At 39.7% G+C, this 22,678-nt stretch overlaps 1 pseudogene; it reads right to left on the reverse strand.

Moving 5' to 3' along the window:
• Positions 1 to 165: 165 nt before the first annotated feature.
• LOC145040356 (uncharacterized) lies at positions 166 to 22,293 on the reverse strand (annotated as a pseudogene).
• Between the last annotated feature and the right edge of the window lie 385 nt (positions 22,294 to 22,678).

The following is a 22,678-nucleotide window of genomic DNA, read 5'->3' on the forward strand; positions in this document are numbered from 1 at the left end:
GGGCCGGTCTGTTGATTTTAGGGGCCCGATGCGAAATTAAAAATGGGCCCCTAAATATATATATATATATTTTTTACTTATACCAAAAATTCATTAATTATTTCATAATTGTTATAATATGAAGCAAAAGAAAATAACGATCATACAATAGATAATCTTAGAGAACTACATGAATCGCGAGACTCTCCTAGCATTCTTGGAAGCAAAATTGTTCACCAACTCTTCATAATCAATAGTTTCCAATATAACGTTCTCAATAGCTATTATCGCCAATCCATTAAGTCTTTCTTGTGACAGTGTGGACCTTAGGTAGGACTTCAACAACTTTAGCTTTGAAAAACTTCTTTCTGCAAACACGACCGTTACGGGAATAGTTAACAAGATTTTGTAGGCAATAATTGCATTAGTAAAACAATCGACTTTTTTCATATACTTTAAAACATCAACAGGGCTCGTAATTTCACTTGGTATGAACATGTCAAGCAGCTTTAACTCCATATAAAGTTCATGAGAATCGACATCTGATTGTTCACCAGACTTAAGTGCGGCTTCAAGACGGCGACAACATGACTTGAGATCTTTGTCATCAAATTCCTTCATTTTTTTTGGAAACAAAAAACCAAAAATATTTTCATACTCTTTGTATTGTTGAAATCTTGTTTTAAGAGAAGCACTCACTTGATCAACTGTAACATCCCAAAAAATACAGGCCAAAATTTTCATTTTTAAATACGTCATCATAAAACCAACAGTGTAATAAAACATCTGTAATATCATGTCATGTCAAAACCAAAGTAGAAATAATCAAACATGTTATCATAAAATAATATCAGAGTGTAATCCCAAAGATCTCATGTGTGGAAAACCATAGTGTGATGCGCTGAGATCAAGCCGGATCCTTTCTTTTAAACACGAAGTACCTGAAACGAAAACTGAAAACCGTAAGCACGAAGCTTAGTGAGTTCCCCCATCATACCACATACCATATAATCACATAACATACATATATTGTCAGTCATTTCTGGGGTGCCCGACCTACCCGGTACGGCCTTTCTGGGGTACCAACCTACCCGTGCCAAGCCATTCTGGGGTGCTGACTACCCACGTCAAGCCATTTTGGGTGGCTGACTACCCATGTCGAGCCATTCTAGGGCGCTGACTACCCTTCGGCCCTAACAACCGAACCTCGGGGACTATTTCACCCCCTACTACTACTATCACATATAACATAACATAAACATATTATCAGACATATTTGGGATGTCTGAACTACCCTTCGGTCCTAACAACCGAACCTCGGGGACTAGTCCCCTCCTACTACCTCTATCGCATGAAACATAACAAGCCAACATGCAACATATCATCACATACTGTCAGACGTATCTGGGGTGTTTGACTACCCTTCGGTCCTAACAACCGAACTCCACTACTATCACATACAACATATCATGCTAGCATATTACATATCAGGTAGTAGCAAACCTAGATGATATCACAAAGACAATCATCTATCATACATCTCCTACTGGTGGGCCGGCATTGTGGCCTTAGACCCACCGCTACTGTAAGGTAACTCACCTCACACTACTGAAGTCCCGAAGACACAATCCCACACTTGCTGAAGTCCCGCAGACTCGACCCCAGCTGCTGGCTGACAGATTCCTGAACTGTCAACACCAAAATAACACCCAATTAATAATTGGGTCCCAATACATAACCATAAGTACATTCTTTGGGTAATTACTACATTACCCCTAGCTTGGCTTATTCAAGCCCAATCCATAGGCCCAAAGTCGACTAGGAATCAAAGCCCAACGCATGGCCCAATTTTCCAAATTGGGCCTAGGCCTATACATGATCTCATTCTAAGACCCAACCAAAAGTCCAATCTAACCTTTGACAGTCTAATGGTCCAATATCATATAATCATTAAGGCCCAAGCTATAGCCCATTTATGGCCTAATTTTCCAAATTGGGCCCAACCCCTTACATGGGACTTACCCTAGGCCCATTAAATTATTTTAGTCCATATAATTATTCTTGGATGGCCTATTAATAATCCAATCCTCAAGGCCCAATAGAAAGGCCCAACAATAAACCCAGGTGAAGTTAGGGTTTAACATAAAATGCCGATTAGGGTTAAGTTTCCTACTTAACCTATTAAGGAATTAATCCATTAAGGACTTAATCCATTAAGTCCATTATCGCTTAGATTAATCTTTGCCAAAGTTTATTAGTTAATATCTCAAGTTATTAAATAATTCTTGTCTGTCCCGATTAATTCTCAAAATTAAGGTTTAATTGGCATTAGGGTGTTCCAATCTAAATATTAGCCCATTTATCAATTTGTTGGCCTTTTGTGACAATTAGGGCTTTATTGGGCCTAATAAGCCCACTAAAATCTTATTAAGCCCATATGGGTTTTATTGGCTCCATTAGAGTCCATTAAGCTTCATTGGGTCCATTAGAGCTCCTTTGAGCCCATTAGGGTTTTTAGCACCCCAAACGAATCTATCACAAGAGGCAAAGCGCACCGCCACCCGACACGGCGGCCGGTAGCGGCGGGAGGCGGCAGCCACCACCTCACGGTGGTGGTTTTTAGTTCCTTTCTCATTATTCCATTTCCAATTACATTTTACAAGGCTAAATCTCAAGTAAACACACAAACCTACTAACACACACACAAAACACGGTGGTGCATGGTGGCAGCCACCACCCCACGGTGGTGGTGATGCCTTGTATTTAGAATTCCGGCCAAGATAAACCACACACAACACACACGCGACTGGGAGCACACACCCTCAATTTTTCTTCTAGTAAAACGAACCTAGCCACCCACCTAAGGTGAGTGGCGACGGCAGTGGCGTAACAGCGGCTCTATGGTGACAAAGAAGGAGCAATGCTCGTTGTCGAAGGGCAGCAGCATCAGCAACGTTCATCATGGCGGCGGTGCAAGGAGGTCATGAGGAAGGTAGGCGGCTCATCGTCTTCAACAGCACCCAACAGCAGGGTGGCGGCTAGGGTTGCGATCTTGACAACCGAATCACGTCGGAGCAGCATCCTTGTCTTCGTCGGCCGCTAGAACGCAACGGCAGTTTAATCCGACTCCGATGGCGGCTATGAGGCTGATGACTAGCACTAGTGACAACGGGGTCAGCTGATGGCGATAGCGAGATGGAGTCTCGATCGGTCGGCAGGGCAGGAGGTCGGGTAATTTCTTGGTGGCCGCTAGCTTGTCGGAGAACGGATCAGGTAGGGGGGGGGGGGGGAAGGGACGGCTGTCGCAGGTTGAAGATGAAGAGGATGAATGGAGGCGGCTAAAAGATGAAGGGTTTAGGGTTTGCTGCGACATATATACCCGTTCCATCTAAATGTTTTCCATATTGACAATAACAGTCCCTCCCTTCATATTTTCTTTCAAAGCATAGCTAATATTTACCATTCAAACCCTTAATACATAAATTTCTTTCAAAATAAGTTTGGATTTTACACTTTTAACCCCAAATCTCTTAAAGTGTGACAATTAGCTCTATAAGACCATCATTTGATATATAATTATTTATTTTAGGGCTACTATTCGCTCATTATTTTATTTATTTATTTAATAAATAAATGGGGTTTTACAACTCTCCCCCACTTAAATTAGATTTCGTCCTCGAAATCATTCCTTACCAATCCTTACATACCAAGCCACTATAGTAACATAGTCTTCTTCCCGAGCACACCCTAGCCTTCCCAGGGTAGCTGTGACCAATCTTCACAAAGCCCTAATATCATCATATGAACGAACTCCTCGTAACGGGATCACATCCACTTAATCTGAATCTACTATCTTGAGATGGTCTGATTACCTGACAGACCACTCATACCGAGTCATTATCGATGAATCTAGCATGTATATCCCTAAACTGACTACTTGAGCAACTGATAGCTTTTAGGCCCTCACTATAAAACAGGTGCACATACCCAATTATCCCTATAAATCGCTTACACTTAGCCAAGCATCAACTAATCTCGCTGTGAGTGACTTGTCACTCCCCAAATCATCTCGCTATCCGTGTGTACTTGCAACCTAAACACGAATACGAACACTGCCCAAACACAGAAATTGCTCGAACACTAAACTGCCTAAGGCAGTATGTGGCTACATAGCTGCTTACCAAAAGCTACCAAGACCTCCTGGGTCTTAATTCGCTTGCCAATCCTCTAAAATATTGGATTTCCACCCGGCTGCAGAGCCAAAGGACTCCCTACTTAGTCGCCTCACACGACCTATGAACGAAACCTTCTCTGGAACTAGTTGCCTCTACTTTTCATGCCACTGTGACTCTACTACTTTCTGATCTAACCAATCGGGTCCTTGCGTCGAATCCTGTCATCATCAAATCCAAGACTAAAAGTGATTGCCACTTGACCAATGGTAGCCTTATCTCACATGACTTCTTATACAGTCCATTTCTTTCCCGATCCCATAACTGTAGCGACGCTCCTACAGTCCTATCACTGGCTCAACCAGATCCAATCCATCTGGGTAATTCCAAAATCCAATCCGTGGATTTCCTTATCCTTATCGCTACACCTGAACTGGTGGGTACGACTATTCCTTCTACGTCCTAACAACGCGCTCACACTATCTACTAACCTAGTGAATGCTACGGCTACACCCGCAGTCTCACAACACTTTATCACTATCTAGCTGCTAGTGAATGCTACGGCTACACCTGTAGACTTACAACACTCTAACACTATCTGCCAACCTGGTGAATGCTACGGCTACACCCGCAGACTTACAACACCCTAACACTATCTGCTGCTAGTGAATGATACGACTACACCTGCAGACTTACAACACTTTCCGTGCTAACTGAACGCTAGTGAATCCTACGGTTACCCCCATAGTCTTACAACACTTCCCACACTATCTGACTGTTGGTGAATTCTACAGCTACCCACGTAGTCTTACAACACTTCCCACACTATCTGACTGCTATTGAATGCTACAGCTACCCCCGTAGTCTTACAACACTTTCCAAATCGGGTCGAACACGCACTCGACCTAACACACCACTACACTTGAGTCCTAACCAGAATTCTAACCTGATTCCCGAAACCTGCTATTATGTGACCCCATTGTATCAATACCGCACCCATGCCTGTGATCAAAGCGTCACGGTAAACCACGAAATCATCTACACCCTCTGGCAGAGTGAGAATCGGTGCCTCGCACGACCGATGTCTGAGAGTCTCGAGGCTGCCGCCTGCTCAGACCCCCAACGAAAGGTCACCGACTTCTTGGTTAGTCGGGTCAAAGGAACCATAATCTTGGAGAAGTCCTACATAAATCTCCGGTAATAACCCACTATACCCAGGGAATTCCAAATCTCAGATGGAGACCTCGGAATCTCCCACCGCATCACGACCTCTATTTTGGCCGAATCAACTAGAATACCCTTCTGGTTGACAAGGTGGCCAAGAGATTGCACCTTGCGCAACCAGAACTCACAGTTGGAGAACTTTGTAAAAAGTCTCTCCCCCACTTAGATTCGACTAAGTCTTCACATTACTTGAGAATTGAAGGATTCCCAATCCTTCTCGCTTTTTAATATCCCACTGATAACAACCCGTGCTTGCGAATGCTTACATTTAATCACCAATTAAACCTTGAGATCTCCCCTCCTTAGAAGTCTCGATGAGTACTCTTGAAATATGATCCAGTCTGACACCTCAATCCATTTAACATGCTATCAATTGAAGACCTTAATCTTCACTCTAGCTGACGAATCCTCGTTCCCACTGCCAATCTTGCAGTACCACTGAACTCTAATCGAACACAGCCCGTGCGAAAACACTATTCTCTTGAACATCCATTGACCAACCACTTATGCATCTAACACCCGCGACTAACACTACCCTCTTCCTGTCACCAGTTCCGTCCTAGCAACGGTAGTGCCTTGAACTCCAAAGTTCATCCATAAACAATTACTGACCATACCTGAACAATAATAGAACTTTTGAACGCTGACTTCATTGGAGAACAATCACTCCAACCCTGATCGAGTATCCTCTAAATAATACTCCTGCATAGATCCCGAAAAAGATCTGGAATGATAACGGCATGCGCGGAACCCACTCTACAAGACTCATCCCTCTTTGGGTTCATCAAGGACCTTTCGACATGCTGGATGGCATATATGATCCCTGATAACCCAAACACTAGCAGAAAAACCGACCCGAGGTCTGACTTATCTAAACTCACTCACAATTTCAATGCGATACGCATCCCCCAACATCCATCTAGTAGTAATAGAAGATGACATACTCGCAACGTCTAGGGAAATACTGGCCACCTTCTGCTGATATGACCAATCCTACTACCCTGTAGCAGCCTAAACCCTTGGAGTGGCAAACTCCCTTGTGTACCTTCTCGTACGCGCTGCACCGACTCAGAACCTGCTGGCCTCTCACCTGATGTTCAAAAGTCACGGGTCTCTTCCTGGGACCCTCTACTATACGCACCTGGCACACCTCTCTTTCCAAGGTGCTCCAAATCAATCTCGCATCTGCAACTCTTGGAAATCATATCCTTCAGGGTGTGACACCCTGTCACGCGCACTAGCTCGCTTGCCAATGGCTAAGATGCAATAACTGGAACATCCTCTGTCCCCAAATTGGGTCACAAACTCTTCCCTGAAGCTTCTTAGATTCTCCAAGACTCTCACTGATTCAAGTATGGATCCTGTGCTTTCAGTAGTACGGGCCCAATACTACCTTCCACACCTATCCATACGTTCCTCAGCAATCGTCTCGGATCCTCCAAGTCACTTCCTCAACTGATACACCCAAGTCTAACTGAGCCTCACTACTAACTCACTTAAATATATCCTAGGCTTCCCTAGGTTCCCGAACTTACCCAGTCCTCAACTGCCAAAAGATTCCCAGTAATGTCAACTAGCTACCTCATGAATATAGCCACATGCAACAGAGATCAGATAATCCTTCAAGTAACAGACTCATCCCTATAACGGTTAGACTCAAACGAGAGCTGCGCAATAGGGTCAAATCTATCACTCTGAGATTATCCAGCCTGTGCCACATGTGACTTAGCATATTCACTTAATAGCTAACTCACATTACTAAGAGTCCCACAAAGCACAAAGCAAGCAGCATTCAGACAATGGAAAATCTAACCATCATATTCCAATCAAATCATTTTATCCTCTAATCAGGAATCTCTACATGCAATTAAAAGGCTCATACAATCAGGCATAACCTAAACAGGCTATCCTATCACTGACTGATCAGTACTAGCATGCAAGTCTACAAGCACATATAATAGGCATATAAGGCATCCTCCTAGATCCTTAGCCCTAATCTAGCATGCAATTCTCATAATCATATCGTAACATAACATATCATAGCATGTATGGGTATCTTGGGGAAAACTTACTTGAGCTCGGCTGATTGCACACATCACACACTTTGTTCTCCTCAAAGTTCCTTTCTCTTTTCAGATTCCTTTGAAACCCCTTTTTATAAAGTGGTTTTACTTTTGAAAATTTTCATACCAAGCCTTTAGTTTGAGTTCAGACACACCCGAGAGTATGTCTGAATCCCTCAAACCAAGGCTCTAATACCAACTTGTAACATCCCAAAAATACAGGCCAAAAATTTCATTTTTAAATACATCATCATAAAACCAACAGTGTAATAAAACATCCGTAATATCATGTCATGTCAAAACCAAAGTAGAAATAATCAAAAGTGTTATCATAAAATAATATTCGAGTGGAATCCCAAAGATCTCATGTGCGGAAAACCATAGTATGATGCGGTGCGATCAAGCCGACTCCTTTCCTTTAAACATGAAGTACCTAAAACCAAAACTGAAAACCGTAAGCACGAAGCTTAGTGAGTTCCCCCATCATGCCACATACCATATAATCACATAACATACATTATTGTTAGTCATTTATGGGGTGCCCGACCTACCCGATATGGCCTTTCTGGGGTGCCAACCTACCCGTGTCAAGCTATTCTGGGGTGCTGACTACCCATATCAAGCCATTTTGGGTGGCTGACTACCCATATCGAGCCATTCTGGGGTGCTGACTACCCTTCGGTCCTAACAACCGAACTGTCACACCCCCAAACCAAGGATGGCGGAAACGTCTGGGGGTGGAGGACTTCATGTACAGTATCACAACAACGTGTATAATAGTGCTCAAAGTAAAAACAACCACCATAAATATAATTGCAAAAGTTACACCAAAGTATATGTTTACATGTTTCAAAAGCAATTACATTATGATGACAAAATAAATTGTTGACGGTTTAGCGTCCCATCCTCAAAGCGATGAAGTTTTCCTGTTTCACTGATTTCCTGAGAATACAAGTAGTTTTAAAGAGTGTCAACACAAAGGTTGGTGAGTTCATAAGAGTTTTGTTTGAAGTAGAAACCGTTTTTCCTTGTAAAATCGATTTAGTTTGATTTCCAGAAAATCCAATATTTTCTTAGTTAAGTATGAATAGAAATAATCCTACATGATGCTGTAATGAACCCTAGAGTAATCCGTAGAGTTCCTCTATAATCGTCCAACATATAAAGTTATATAAGGCTTAACTTAGATAAAACGTTGAATATAGTGGGTCTGCCCTAGGTCCACAACCCAACGAGGAACAGGAGATGAGGCGGGCACCACCAATTCTAGGCCAATCAAGACTAAATTCTTATATGACTCAACATATACGCTCAGCGACTATAGTTGAAGTCTAACAATTTTAGAGGATGTGTAGTTTTAATATCATAATAGCTTTGTATAGAGACCCGGCACTTTGTATTTGTACCCCTTTTTGTATAGAGACCCGGTACTTTGTATTTGTACCCCTTTTTGTATAGAGACCCGGTACTTTGTATTTGTACCCCTTTTTGTATAGAGACCCGGTACTTTGTATTTGTACCCCTTTTTGTATAGAGACCCGGTACTTTGTATTTGTACCCCTTTTTGTATAGAGACCCGGTACTTTGTATTTGTACCCATAGAGATAAAAGGTGATTTTAAATCGACATAAAACTCATTTAGGTTTTAAAAATAAAATCCCGTAAACTTATGGATTGTTCCCTATGTGAGCCGTTATAATCATACTATGACTATGTGAACCTGCCACGACGTTCTCAGTGTCGCGAAAAATGAAATGACATTTGTCACCCGTAGACCTGCAGGTCCAACTGTAGCTAGCAGCAAGGTGTGGGGTGTCAATCCCAATATAGATCTATATACAAGTGTCACGTTCTCCCTCAAGGAGATTCTGATTATAACTACCAGGAATTATATCCCGCACTCGGACGTACGGGGAGAGAGAGAGAGAGAGAGAGAAAAATAGAGAAACTCACAATATAGGATAACAAGTTTACTTGAAATGTGTGTGAATATAAATATTTCTTGTATGAATGTACCCTTTTTGTACGAGTGCGTTGAGTGATGTATCATAAACTATACCTATTATAGTTTATCTAAAATGTATGTAATATGTATGAATTCTTTTATGGAAATGTATTAGTATTGTGAATTTATCAAACTATACATTTTATAGTCTAATAATACGTGTTCCAAAATGAATGAATAATATTTAATATTTAATATGAATGTCTTAATTCCAGTTCCTAATGATAAACTAACACGGAAACACATTCAAATATTAGAACTTATGATTATACACTTTGCTCAACATAATACAAAGTGTTACGATATTTACATGCTGTTGGCTAACTTTAGCCATTCTGCCCTGTATTTGGAAAAATCATAGAAAAATCATAAGAAGTCGAAAACTAGATCCGTAAATTCTGAGAGTTCACAAAATGTGTCTAGTTTGCTCATAAATTTTATCTCAATTTATAATGACCTCTAACTTGGGTGAAAAAGTCCAAAATCACAGACTGGTCCGGATTGTTGTTTGAAATGATAGGCAGTTTTGTAAAAATCGCCATAAATTGTAGAAAAATCGTATGGAGATGTGCAAGTAGCCATTTTAAAGTTAAAAACTTGAACTATTTGCACCTTGTACAGTTTTGAAAACAAAAATGTGTAAGATGCCCAAAACAGTCCGTGAATGGAGTTGAACTTTTCTGATGAAGGCTGTTAGAAAACTTTTGATAGGTTCTTAGTGTTTTAACTTGTATTCACCCCCTGAAAACTTGAGAAATCATGAAAATGTAGGGGTATGAACTCACCTTGAGTGATTTCAGTAGATGATTGTTGAAGAATGGAAGTGTTTAATTCAAGAACACTTGGAGATGCCTTGAAGGTTTTCGAGAATCTAACATCATAGTTAGGGAGTTTGTGTAAGCAACCAAAGATTTGAGTAGAATGAAGTGAAATAATAATAGGGAGGATGAATTTTTACTTACTAAGTGTGGAAGAACACTTGAATCCAGCCTTGGATCTCGAAAATTTGTGTAGAAGAGTTTGAGAGAAAAAGTGATGTTTGTTACTTAGTGGAATGAGAGAAATGAGAGAAAATGAGGAGTGTGGTTGATTGTTCCAGCTCAAAAACGTGGGAGTGAGTGAAATTTGAGTGTAAGGGAACATTGAAGTGACATAGGTAAGGTGGGGAGGTATGGCTGGTCATAGAGTGGGTGTGGGGTGGTTGCTTGTGACTTTGATTTTTTTTTTTTTTTTTTTTTTTTTTTTAACTTGCAAGGCACAATGGAATATATTACTCCTATAAAGGAAATTGACTCAATCAAGGACGATTTCACAATTAAAGTTCGGATCATACGTCTTTGGACTCAAAAGTCAAGAACAATGTCTTATAATAGTCTATATCCCATTTTTAGTTTAATTTTCTAAATATATGTGTGGTTGTCTATGTGTGTGTATCTCTTTAAAAATTCTGCAATTTCATCATTTTATGACCCCCATTTGCGAAGTTGAGTATTTATTTCCGAAAATGCGAAACTCCAGGGACAATATTTGAAATCTTCTGTTTTCTTCCCCAATTCGCATTCTACTGTGAAATACTTCGCATCTTCATTCTTACACCCTTCGCATCCCTTCGCATTAATCACCTTCGCATTTTCATTCTTACACCCTTCGCATCCCTTCGCATTAATCACCTTCGCATTTTCATTCTTACACCCTTCGCATCCCTTCGCATTTTAACCTAATTAATCAAATGCGATTCACAAAATTTTTCATTCCAGATGCGAACACAGTTTAGTTCTTGAACTCTAAACTTGCGAAATCAAAATTTTCATATGTTGAACCCATATGCGAATATTAACCCAATCGACTTCAAATTGATTCATAGATGCGAACACTCGATTGTTTTACCTTCGCAAAATGAGCATCAACAACTCCACAATCGAGTTTTTAAATTCTTGCAACCAACAATTTCATAGTCCTTGACTTCGCGTTTTTCTTCATGAATCATCCCTCAATCATCAATCCAATTGCGAATCAAAAACTCATATGTTCTTGCTTTATCGATTCATCGACCTAATACACAAGGTTTAATAGAGTTGACCGGCTTGACTTGATGACTTGACTTGACTCAAGATTGACGATTGTCACAAATTGACCCGAATATGACGGTTGTCACATCATCCCCCCGTTAAAGGGAATTTCGTCCCGAAATTTGCACTTCGAATGGGGATCCAGGAATTTAGAGGAAAGATGGGGATGACTTTTCGTAGTACCAGAATTTGATTATGGCGAGGAATAACTCGCCCGATGTCACATGATTACTACTATGCATGCTTTAATCGATGCTAGATTTATCATATAAAGAAATTCGGGATTTAAATGTCGATGTTAGAAACACGCACTGATATTTGCGGGCAGTTCCGGAGTGGTTTCTCCCTCGGTGATTGCAAACACCCTCCCGCCACCACCAGCATCTCTTGTTCTTGGGCATTCCCTTTTAAAGTGTCCCGTTTCTCCACACTCGTAACAGGTTGGGCTTGCTCCAGAGCCGGGTACCTGGTTGATGGGTCGTGCTGGTGCCTTACAGAAACGAGCAGTGTGCCCCTCTCTACCGCAGTTTTTGCAATGCAACTTTCGGCAAGCCCCAGTGTGATGGAAGTTACACTTGTTGCATTTTGGAAGTGTTCCAGCGTATGGTTTCATGGGAGTTGGTGTGGTGAGGGTTGTGGCAGCATGAACAGCAAGGATCTGTTGCTTCTTAGCGAGGCCTTGGGTTGATTGGTCTTTCTTGTTGTCCCAAAACTTTCTTTCGTTGTTCCCTCCTCTTGCTTGGGTATGGGTGGTTGCCATAGTGTCATGGTGGGCATGATGGTCAATGAGTTGTTGTGCTAACTCCTTGGCGCTGTCGAAGGTAGTTGGTCTTGAGGCGAGCACGCTATCTTGAATTTCGGGGGACAATCCCCAGAGGTAACGCTCCAACTTTTTGTCTTCCGGGGTGACCATAGCGGGACAAAGGAGTGCTAGATCACAAAATCGGTTGGTGTAAGTTGTAAGGTCGGAGCCTGCCATTCGGAGATTCCATAGTTCTTGCTCCAACTTTTGCACTTCACCTCTTGGGCAATATTCCTTCAACATCATCTTCTTTAAGTCCTCCCAACTTAACGAGTTAGCCACTGCAAGCGTAAGCGACTTAACTTTGCCGTTCCACCAAGTGAGAGCTCTTCCGATGAAGGTGAATGTCGCGTACTTGACTTTGCTCGCTTCGGGGCAAGCACAAATCTCAAAGATTGCTTCGGTCCTTTCGAACCATTGAATTAGTGCGAGGACACCCCCTCTTCCATCAAAGGAATCGGGTTTGCCATTTGTGAAGTCCTTGTAAGTGCATTCCCTTGTGCGTCCTGCACTATCCCCGTGGTTAGGGTTTGTGGCTCCAGATCCAGCACCACCAGTGCTATTTGTGCCAATTTGTGACATTGCAGCTACCACGGCTGCTGTTACTGCAGCTTGGAACATTTCGGGATCAAACTGGGGAGGTGGCGTTGGAGGTGGTGGCGCTGTGCTGCCCGAAGGTCTGGGTCTTTTCCTTGGTGGCATCGTTCTGTCATGAGTTTGCAAAAAGGAAAATTGATCAGATGGTAAGTTCCTACTAGTAAAGACAAGTCAGTTGTTATAGAATTTGATTTTTCCTGCGTTATTCTTCGATTTAAGAATTCCTTATTTATAATTCATAAAGGAAGTCCATATTAATGAACTTCACGAGTTAGTGGGTTTTGTGGTCTCTCTTAGATTTTTCACGAGTGTGCTCAAGGGGATTGGTGCGGATCGTATGTATTCTTGTATTTGCATCAACCTCTGCGATACTATGGAGAGTTGTTCTACCCTGAATCTCGTTTCGGGCAACTCTATAGACTAGGATTGGAAAAAAAAAAATTATCTGCTGAGTTTCCTTCGTTTATGTTGTAGAAGCTTCGTTCTCTATTAAACGACATATGTTGGTTTTGTTCTTTGCTCCAGGTTTCCAAGCACTCTACCCAAGGAGGCGTCGGGCCTTGAAAGCCGGTCAAGGGTTGGGATTCGGAACAAGAGTCATCGGGGTTAAGTTCTCCACTTCAGGGTCGGGGTCAGAACCATCAGCATAGCCTTCAGCTTGGTGACCATCTACAGGGGTTGGGTAATCATTCTCTGGCTCCTCTCCGAGCCATTTGGTATTGTCGTGGTTAGGGTAGTACGGGTCATCGTGTGGATGGAACTCCAGCCATGATATCTTCGCGAGAAATGGGGATATAAGAAATAATTAAGCAAAAGTACTAATTGGCTAATTATACGATGATCTTTATCAGGTACTTCAACAAATTGTTTAGTGCATACTAATTATATGTATTCGGGACAGGATAGACCTTCGAATAAGCGACCCTAACTCTAAATCCCCAATCCAACGAGAACAGGAAGTAGAGCAAAGATCCACAGATTCTAAGTCTATGACGTCCTGGATACATAAAATTTTAATGTATCCACTAAGCAACTATTGACCTATTGATAAAGATCTATTTAGTTCTCGCAGATGTAATTTTAATAATGCCAAAATACCCCTATGGTATTCCATTGTGGTAGTGTTGGTAAGTTTTTAGACTTGTTGCCACATCACAACCATTCTTGGGCATATGCTAATCACTCCTCGGACCAGCATAGTTGATCAGGCTATGCTATTCCCAAGACTGATCATACATCCCCAGGCTTACCTGTGATATCCAACAATCATTACTTTTGTTTTGTCCTAAAATGATGCTGACCTTAGTATGTATGCATGCATGTATACTTTTAACAAAAGTTATTTATTCTTAAAGGTATAGTGGTTTTGAAATCTTAAAATCAGAGACCTTAGTCCCAATGCATTTATAGTTTGTATATCTTAGGTGGTTCGATATACTTAGTTCACTATAAACAATGCTCTGATACCAATCTGTCACACCCCCAAACCAAGGATGGCGGAAACGTCTGGGGGTGGAGGACTTCATGTACAGTATCACAACAACGTGTATAATAGTGCTCAAAGTAAAAACAACCACCATAAATATAATTGCAAAAGTTACACCAAAGTATATGTTTACATGTTTCAAAAGCAATTACATTATGATGACAAAATAAATTGTTGACGGTTTAGCGTCCCATCCTCAAAGCGATGAAGTTTTCCTGTTTCACTGATTTCCTGAGAATACAAGTAGTTTTAAAGAGTGTCAACACAAAGGTTGGTGAGTTCATAAGAGTTTTGTTTGAAGTAGAAACCGTTTTTCCTTGTAAAATCGATTTAGTTTGATTTCCAGAAAATCCAATATTTTCTTAGTTAAGTATGAATAGAAATAATCCTACATGATGCTGTAATGAACCCTAGAGTAATCCGTAGAGTTCCTCTATAATCGTCCAACATATAAAGTTATATAAGGCTTAACTTAGATAAAACGTTGAATATAGTGGGTCTGCCCTAGGTCCACAACCCAACGAGGAACAGGAGATGAGGCGGGCACCACCAATTCTAGGCCAATCAAGACTAAATTCTTATATGACTCAACATATACGCTCAGCGACTATAGTTGAAGTCTAACAATTTTAGAGGATGTGTAGTTTTAATATCATAATAGCTTTGTATAGAGACCCGGCACTTTGTATTTGTACCCCTTTTTGTATAGAGACCCGGTACTTTGTATTTGTACCCCTTTTTGTATAGAGACCCGGTACTTTGTATTTGTACCCCTTTTTGTATAGAGACCCGGTACTTTGTATTTGTACCCCTTTTTGTATAGAGACCCGGTACTTTGTATTTGTACCCCTTTTTGTATAGAGACCCGGTACTTTGTATTTGTACCCCTTTTTGTATAGAGACCCGGTACTTTGTATTTGTACCCATAGAGATAAAAGGTGATTTTAAATCGACATAAAACTCATTTAGGTTTTAAAAATAAAATCCCGTAAACTTATGGATTGTTCCCTATGTGAGCCGTTATAATCATACTATGACTATGTGAACCTGCCACGACGTTCTCAGTGTCGCGAAAAATGAAATGACATTTGTCACCCGTAGACCTGCAGGTCCAACTGTAGCTAGCAGCAAGGTGTGGGGTGTCAATCCCAATATAGATCTATATACAAGTGTCACGTTCTCCCTCAAGGAGATTCTGATTATAACTACCAGGAATTATATCCCGCACTCGGACGTACGGGGAGAGAGAGAGAGAGAGAAAAATAGAGAAACTCACAATATAGGATAACAAGTTTACTTGAAATGTGTGTGAATATAAATCTTTCTTGTATGAATGTACCCTTTTTGTACGAGTGCGTTGAGTGATGTATCATAAACTATACCTATTATAGTTTATCTAAAATGTATGTAATATGTATGAATTCTTTTATGGAAATGTATTAGTATTGTGAATTTATCAAACTATACATTTTATAGTCTAATAATACGTGTTCCAAAATGAATGAATAATATTTAATATTTAATATGAATGTCTTAATTCCAGTTCCTAATGATAAACTAACACGGAAACACATTCAAATATTAGAACTTATGATTATACACTTTGCTCAACATAATACAAAGTGTTACGATATTTACATGCTGTTGGCTAACTTTAGCCATTCTGCCCTGTATTTGGAAAAATCATAGAAAAATCATACGAAGTCGAAAACTAGATCCGTAAATTCTGAGAGTTCACAAAATGTGTCTAGTTTGCTCATAAATTTTATCTCAATTTATAATGACCTCTAACTTGGGTGAAAAAGTCCAAAATCACAGACTGGTCCGGATTGTTGTTTGAAATGATAGGCAGTTTTGTAAAAATCGCCATAAATTGTAGAAAAATCGTATGGAGATGTGCAAGTAGCCATTTTAAAGTTAAAAACTTGAACTATTTGCACCTTGTACAGTTTTGAAAACAAAAATGTGTAAGATGCCCAAAACAGTCCGTGAATGGAGTTGAACTTTTCTGATGAAGGCTGTTAGAAAACTTTTGATAGGTTCTTAGTGTTTTAACTTGTATTCACCCCCTGAAAACTTGAGAAATCATGAAAATGTAGGGGTATGAACTCACCTTGAGTGATTTCAGTAGATGATTGTTGAAGAATGGAAGTGTTTAATTCAAGAACACTTGGAGATGCCTTGAAGGTTTTCGAGAATCTAACATCATAGTTAGGGAGTTTGTGTAAGCAACCAAAGATTTGAGTAGAATGAAGTGAAATAATAATAGGGAGGATGAATTTTTACTTACTAAGTGTGGAAGAACACTTGAATCCAGCCTTGGATCTCGAAAATTTGTGTAGAAGAGTTTGAGAGAAAAAGTGATGTTTGTTACTTAGTGGAATGAGAGAAATGAGAGAAAATGAGGAGTGTGGTTGATTGTTCCAGCTCAAAAACGTGGGAGTGAGTGAAATTTGAGTGTAAGGGAACATTGAAGTGACATAGGTAAGGTGGGGAGGTATGGCTGGTCATAGAGTGGGTGTGGGGTGGTTGCTTGTGACTTTGATTTTTTTTTTTTTTTTTTTAACTTGCAAGGCACAATGGAATATATTACTCCTATAAAGGAAATTGACTCAATCAAGGACGATTTCACAATTAAAGTTCGGATCATACGTCTTTGGACTCAAAAGTCAAGAACAATGTCTTATAATAGTCTATATCCCATTTTTAGTTTAATTTTCTAAATATATGTGTGGTTGTCTATGTGTGTGTATCTCTTTAAAAATTCTGCAATTTCATCATTTTATGACCCCCATTTGCGAAGTTGAGTATTTATTTCCAAAAATGCGAAACTCCAGGGACAATATTTGAAATCTTCTGTTTTCTTCCCCAATTCGCATTCTACTGTGAAATACTTCGCATCTTCATTCTTACACCCTTCGCATCCCTTCGCATTAATCACCTTCGCATTTTCATTCTTACACCCTTCGCATCCCTTCGCATTAATCACCTTCGCATTTTCATTCTTACACCCTTCGCATCCCTTCGCATTTTAACCTAATTAATCAAATGCGATTCACAAAATTTTTCATTCCAGATGCGAACACAGTTTAGTTCTTGAACTCTAAACTTGCGAAATCAAAATTTTCATATGTTGAACCCATATGCGAATATTAACCCAATCGACTTCAAATTGATTCATAGATGCGAACACTCGATTGTTTTACCTTCGCAAAATGAGCATCAACAACTCCACAATCGAGTTTTTAAATTCTTGCAACCAACAATTTCATAGTCCTTGACTTCGCGTTTTTCTTCATGAATCATCCCTCAATCATCAATCCAATTGCGAATCAAAAACTCATATGTTCTTGCTTTATCGATTCATCGACCTAATACACAAGGTTTAATAGAGTTGACCGGCTTGACTTGATGACTTGACTTGACTCAAGATTGACGATTGTCACAAATTGACCCGAATATGACGGTTGTCACACGAACCTTGGGGACTATTTCACCCATTACTACTACTATCACATATAACATAACATAAACATATTATCAGACATACCTGTGATGTCTGAACTACCCTTCGGTCCTAACAACCGAACCTCGGGGACTAGTCCCCTCCTACTACCTCTATCGCATGAAACATAACAAGCCAGCATGCAACATATCATCACATACTGTCAGACGTATCTGGGGTGTCTGACTACCCTTCGGTCCTAACAACCGAACTCTACTACTATCACATACAACATATCTTGCTAGCATATAACATATCAGGTAGTAGCAAACCTAGATGATATCACAAACACAATCATCTATCATACATCTCCTACTGGTAGGCCGACATTGTGGCCTTAGACCCACCGCTACTGTAAGGTAACTCACCTCACACTACTGAAGTCCCGAAGACACAATCCCACACTTGCTGAAGTCCCGCAGACTCGACCCCAGCTGCTGGCTGACAGATTCCTGAACTGTCAACACCAAAATAACACCCAATTAATAATTAGGTCCCAATACATAACCATAAGTACATTCTTTGGGTAATTACTACATTACCCCTAGCTTGGCTTATTCAAGCCCAATCCATAGGCCCAAAGTCGACTAGGAATCAAAGCCCAACGCATGGCCCAATTTTCCAAATTAGGCCTAGGCCTATACATGATCTCATTCTAAGACCCAACCAAAAGTCCAATCTAACCTTTGACAGTCTAATGGTCCAATATCATATAATCATTAAGGCCCAAGCTATAGCCCATTTATGGCCTAATTTTCCAAATTGGTCCTAACCCCTTACATGGGACTTACCCTAGGCCCATTAAATTATTTTAGTCCATATAATTATTCTTGGATGGCCCATTAATAATCCAATCCTCAAGGCCCAATAGAAAGGCCCAACAATAAACCCAGGTGAAGTTAGGGTTTAACATAAAATGTCGATTAGGGTTAAGTTTTCTTCTTAACCTATTAAGGAATTAATCCATTAAGGACTTAATCCATTAAGTCCATTATCGCTTAGATTAATCTTTGCCAAAGTTTATTATTTAATATCTCAAGTTATTAAATACTTCTTGTGTGTCCCGATTAATTCTCAAAATTAGGGTTTAATTGGCATTAGGGTGTTTCAATCCAAATATTAGCCCATTTATCAATTTGTTGGCCTTTATGACAATTAGGGCTTTATTGGGCCTAATAAGCCCACTAAAATCTTATTAAGCCCATATGGGTTTTATTGGGTCCATTAGAGTCCATTAAGCTTCATTGGGCCCATTAAAGCTCCTTTGAGCCCATTAGGGTTTCTAGCACTCCAAACGAATCTATCACCGCCACCCGACACGGCGGCCGGTAGCAGCAGGAGGCAGCAGCCACCACCTTACGGTGGTGGTTTTAGTTCATTTCTCATTATTCCATTTCCAATTACATTTTACAAGGCTAAATCTCAAGTAAACACACACACCTACTAACACACTCACACAAAACACGGTGGTGCATGGTGGCAGCCACCACCCCACGGTGATGGTGATGCCTTGTACTTAGAATTCCGGCCAAGATAAACCACACACAACACACACACGACTGGGAGCACACACCCTCAATTTTTCTTCTAGTAAGACGAACCCAGCCACCCACCTAAGGTGAGTAGCGACGGCAGTGGCGTAATAGCGGCTCTATGGTGGCAAAGAAGGAGCAATGCTCGTCGTCGAAGGGCAGCAGCATCAGCAACGTTCATCATGGTGGCGGTGCAAGGTGGCCATGAGGAAGGTAGGCGGATCATCGTCTTCAACAGCCCCCAACAACGGGGTGGCGGCTAGGGTTGCAATCTCGACAACCGAATCACGTCGGAGCAGCATCCTTGTCTTCGTCGGCCGCTAGAACGCAATGGCGGTTTAATCCGACTCCGGTGGTGGCTATGAGGCTGATGACTAGCACTAGTGACAACGGGGTCAGCTGACGGTGATAGCGAGATGGAGTCTCGATCGGTCGGCAGGGCAGGAGGTCGGGTAATTGCTTAGTGGCCGCTAGCTTGTCGGAGAACGGATCAGGTGGGGGAAAAGGGACGGCTGTCGCAGGTTGAAGATGAAGAGGATGAATGGAGGCGGCTGAAAGATGAAGGGTTTAGGGTTTGCTGCGACATATATACCCGCTCCATCTAAATGTTCCCATATTAACAATAACAGTCCCTCCCTTCATATTTTCTTTCAAAGCATAGCTAATATTTACCATTCAAACCCTTAATACATAAATTTCTTTCAAAATAAGTCTGGATTTTACACTTTTAACCCCAAATCTCTTAAAGTGTGACAATTAGCTCTATAAGACCATCATGTGATATATAATTATTTATTTTAGGGCTACTATTTGCTCATTATTTTATTTATTTATTTAATAAATAAACGGGGTTTTACATCAACAATATATAAAAAATAATTAACTTTAAAATTCTCCTTGGCTGAAAATACAACATCTTGATCACTTGAATTCTCATCAAATTGTTTTTTCTACTAACCAGATGCTTTTGAGAGGATACCGAATCAATATTCATTTCAACGGAAAGTTCCTTCGCATCATCAATCGCCTTTGAGAACCCTATTTCTCTAATCTCCTTGAACTACTCAATTAGCATATTCACTTCGTTAATAGCAACATCAAGAAGCATATCTTTTGATTGTAATTTTTTGCTCACTAAGTTCACCATGTACAATATTTGATAGCAAATGACTATGGATACCAAAAACTCAAATCCACCAAGCTCATTATTTTCAAGCGATTTAGCTTCACTTTGGATTTTAGCATTGTTGTCTTTTTCCGCAACTTCAAGTAAAGCTTCTCTTAAATTCGGAAGTTGTTGTCTAATAGCCTTCACACTATCAACACGACTTTCCCACCGAGTGGCAGACAATGACTTTGGAGTCAAACCTTTGATATTCTCTTTCAGAATTTGCCACCTCTTAGTAGAATTGGAAAATATTCTATATACTCGTTGTATGACTCCAAAAAAATCTCTAGCTTTACTACAACTATTAGCAATGTCACACAGTGCAAGATTAAGACTATGAAAACCACATGGAGTATAAAATGCTCTAGAATTTATGTCCAAAAATCTCTTTTGAACTCCTTGATGTTTTCCTCTCATGTTTGATCCATTGGCATACCCTTTCCCCCGCATATCATCACTATCATGACCAAACGATTTTAATTCATCATGTGTAATATCAAAGAGCCCTTTACCAGTGGTATCATTAACATTCAAAAAACCTAAAAAGGATTATTCAACAGTAACATCATTGGAGGAGAAATTTACATACCTCACTATCAAAGACATTTGTTCTTGGTGACTTGTATCAGGGGTACAATCAAGTATGATGGAGTAATATTTTGATTCCTTTACTTTTTTAATGATTTCTCGTTTAATTTCATCAGCTAGTAAAAGTATCACCTCATTTGGGATCTTGTGGCCAAGATAATGTACATGGATCTCATCATTTTTGATACGACGCACATGCTCTTTCATAACCAGGTCAAACTCTTCAAACATCTCAATCGCTCCAAGAATGTTTCCATTACTCTTTTGATATAATTTTTCATTTGTTCCACGAAATGCTAAATTATATTTAGCCAAATATTTCACTAGTGCAATAATCCTCAATAGTACTTGTTTCCAATGCTCCCTTTCTTTCTTAAATTGATCATACACCACTTTATCAATTGTTTCATTAACTTTCAATCTTTCACGCATTTGAAACCAAGTAGCTAAATTTGTGAGATGATCTAAACCAACTTCATGCTCTTTAAGTCTTGTACTAAGATGTTGTCAATCTGCATAACCTTCTCTATCTAATTGACCTTTCGGGATCCCTTTTCTAAATATTTTATAGCAAAAACAAAAAACTTTATCAAGCTCTTTTGAGTATACTAGCCATTCTCTGTTACATGTCTGTTTATTTGGCAGAGTTCTAGTATACATAGTTGCAGAAAACCATCTAGAAAATCTATCAGTTGGACCCTTATCAATAGTATTATCCATTTTAGGACCTTTCTCTACCAAACGTTTCACCATGTCTGTGCTTAGTCCATCCCAATTTCTTGGGTCGAATATATCAACATTATTACTATTAACATTAACATCATCATCATCATCATCACCATCATCTTCAATGTCATCACCATCGTCATTACCATCATCAACATCAACATGATCTCCATCGAAATTAACATTATCAACATTAACATCATTAATTTGATCTCCTTCGACATCAACACAATATCATCATTATTTTGATTTTGAGAAGGAACTTTAGGTTTTTTTTGGAAAAACTTATCTAGAGAACCACTATTAGCCTTTGTTGATTCTTCAATTCTTTTTCTCTTTTTACGTTTTTGACTACCAGATAAATACTTAGGAGGCATTATTTCTGAAAATAAAATAACAATAATCAACCAAATACTCGATAAAAATTAAAACTATGATAAAAGAACTCTAGAAATCTAATTGAATATATCAAAACGTTGAATGAGCAATACCGATAATAATGTATATAAACTAGAAAAAAAATACTAATGATTATAAAAAATACTAATAATGATGAATTATAAATATTACTATTAGAAAAAAAAAAGAACCTTTTCTTATTTCTTCCTTTGCTGCCGAATTGCCCAAACTCAACAAATAAATAAAAGAGGCTAAGGACTTATATATATATATATATATATATATATATATATATATATATATATATATATATATATATATATATATATATATAGTAATTAAATGCATGTTTGTGTTAGATAC

This window comes from Lactuca saligna, chromosome 4 (assembly GCF_052625555.1).
Source record: "Lactuca saligna cultivar CGN05327 chromosome 4, ASM5262555v1, whole genome shotgun sequence".
In the NCBI taxonomy this organism is placed as follows: domain Eukaryota; kingdom Viridiplantae; phylum Streptophyta; class Magnoliopsida; order Asterales; family Asteraceae; genus Lactuca; species Lactuca saligna.